General features: G+C 38.9%; 1 non-coding gene across 1 annotated transcript; it reads right to left on the bottom strand.

The window, feature by feature from the left end:
* Positions 1 to 1,620: 1,620 nt before the first annotated feature.
* Positions 1,621 to 1,693, bottom strand: Trnaa-ggc. Its single transcript has one exon. It is a non-coding gene; the product is annotated as a tRNA-Ala (tRNA).
* Between the last annotated feature and the right edge of the window lie 967 nt (positions 1,694 to 2,660).

Genomic DNA, 2,660 nt, shown 5'->3' with positions numbered 1-2,660 from the left:
GGGAGTCGTTGTTTCAACAGCAAGGAGCGAAAGCTTAGCTCGAGAACAAAAGGTTGTTTGCACTGTTTATTGCCAGGGGCGTGTGATGTCCAGCGAGGTCAATCGCCGAGGGCATTGTATCTTTTCTTTTGGTTTGTTTGTGACGAACAACGCACTGCAGAGTGACATGCACAGGACTATTTGGTGGTGTTTTTGTTTTGTTTAACGTAGGATGTGGTTATGGCTTGGACTAAACTAGTTTCGGCGTTACGTTACAGGTTATGTGACCTTTGACCTTTGTGCCTTTCCTGCCACATATATAGCCAGGTCGAGTTTCCTACTTAGTTTAATGGGAAAAGTCAGAGGTCAGAAAAACGTTGGAGTTGGTGCAAAGCTATGCACAAAGTTCACTGGTACACCCTGTGCACGAGTTCCTACACAAGAACGTATTCTGCAATCCACTGCCTTGAAATTCAGGCTTGACGAGTCAATGCCTGATATTGAAAAATTTGCACTTTTATCCTTGTCTTTTGTATTAGAAATTGTTTTTCGCTAAGGTGTACATTTATACGAGAAGAGATATAAGGTGCCCGTTAGATATCTACATGTTTACGCTTTAATTTAATATATAATTTGTTCCATAACAAAAAATGTAACCACTGTTATTGTCATCCAAATCAGCTGATTTATTGGCGGGGGCGGTAGTTTCTGGAAAACAAAAATATCTATAAACGAAAACGCATGTTTCTGTTCGCTTAGCTACATTAATGTAATTTAAACAAGCACTTCCGATGTTTTTTCTTTTTTTTTTTTGTAGTGCGGAATCTATCTGATCGTGGCGAAACACCGAAATGCGCAGCCTGTGTCGATCGCTCAAATTTTAAATCCGTTTTTAGTTCTCCTGAAGTTATAAACCCGAAGAAGAAAAATGTGGCGCGAATGCAGTTTCTAGTTTAGTTCTAGTAAACAAATTGATCCAGCACAGATTTTTTTTTAGAGTATTTTAATCATCAACTCGTTGTCGTTTACGAGAAGAGATATAAGGTACTTGTTGGATTTGTACATGTTTACGCTTTAATTTGGTATATGATTTGTTCCATAAAACGAAATTTGCCTACTGTACTAAACGGCTTGACCTTGGCTAGAACCTAATTTTCGTGAATCTTGTGACTTTACAGATATTGCGAAAAATGTATCACGTGAATAGGTCGCCTCATATGTACTGATAGCGTACAGCGAAGCGTTGTGTGGGAGAAATATTACCGAAACAGACACTTAACAAATTGCCAAAATATTATGCCCGTGGAAATGAAATATCATACAGAAATTGTCCTTGATTTGAGGAAACTTTAGGTACCCCAAATTTGTTCCTGATCGATACGCTTCGTGATACCAAAATAAGTAATATTTGAAATGGAAACTATGGGAAAGATCTCCTTTCGATGAGGATGTGCGATAGGACAGTAAAATTTATAAGACATCGGGAATAAAACGCATAAGTCCTACCAAGCTCTCCACAGTATAACTTATTTTCTAACTTTATATGACGAAATAATCACATGAGAAGGAGACCAAGGGAGACAAAGGACAAACACAAATCTCCAAACACAGCTAGGTGAGTGGTGCACGAACGTCAAAATCCTCCTGGTCCTTGTATTGAACCAGGGACCTCTCCAATGCCAGTGGAGTGCTCCACCAACTGAGCTAACCAGGAGTTAGACGTCAGTAGAGGAAACGGGTTTTAACAGCTACCACAAGGGTGAACAGCCTGCATTTTTAGGGTTATGATAGTAACCTTAAAAAGGTTATCATCATAAATGGTGGAAACTGGTCTGCTCTACTGACGTCCAACTTCTTGTTAGCGTAGTTGGTAGAGCGCTCCACTGGAAATGAAGAGGTCCCTAGTTCGATACCAGGAGCAGGCGGATTTTTTCGGCCGCGCACCGTCACCTAACTGTGTTTGGAGATTTCTATTCTGTTTGTCCTTTGTCTCCCTTGCTGCCCTTCTCCAGGAATTATTTTCGTCATTCTTGTCCAGCTCACTTGTACCTTTGCATTTAATTACATTATCATAATTACTTTATATGTCAGGGATTTTATTTAAATTCATTTAATGATGCTGATATAAAATTTTTGTTTAGTTTTGTTAATATCTTTATGTGTTGTGGCTAATATCACGAGAGATAAAATGCTCCTCATTTAAACGCTAAAACGTGTTTAGTTTTAAATAATAAAAAAAAAAATCTGAAGCAGCCAAGAACGGACGGGCGATTTTAAGGTTTGTAGCTGACGGCATCTTTGAATCGCTTTCGATCTCAAACTAGATGCGAAAAAAATTATCAACGATACTTTTTAGGACAATTTACGTGTAATACAGTGATTTATTGTTTAAACATATGCTTTGTATTTATAATATAGAATTCGAGAAAAAGTTCCCAGAGGATACCTGAAATACAAATATGCCCGGAACTTCCGACGTGTTCCTGACGAGTTTTTGGCGTATCACTTTTGAATTAAAACCACGCATTCCTATGCTTACATTTGCAATATATTTCTTTTGGTCCGCAAATATCTCGTGAGGAGTAAAGTCTCAGTTTAGGAGTGCCCACCTCGAAATACGCCATAGAGACACTCCAGTCAGCGGGTTTTTGTCCCTCGCCAAATGGGCCAAGCTCGAATAA

Source organism: Ixodes scapularis, unplaced genomic scaffold (assembly GCF_016920785.2).
Source record: "Ixodes scapularis isolate PalLabHiFi unplaced genomic scaffold, ASM1692078v2 PGA_scaffold11__112_contigs__length_91849675, whole genome shotgun sequence".
NCBI lineage: Eukaryota > Metazoa > Arthropoda > Arachnida > Ixodida > Ixodidae > Ixodes > Ixodes scapularis.
Note: the sequence above shows the minus strand (reverse complement) of the source record. Positions and strands in the feature narration are given on the sequence as shown.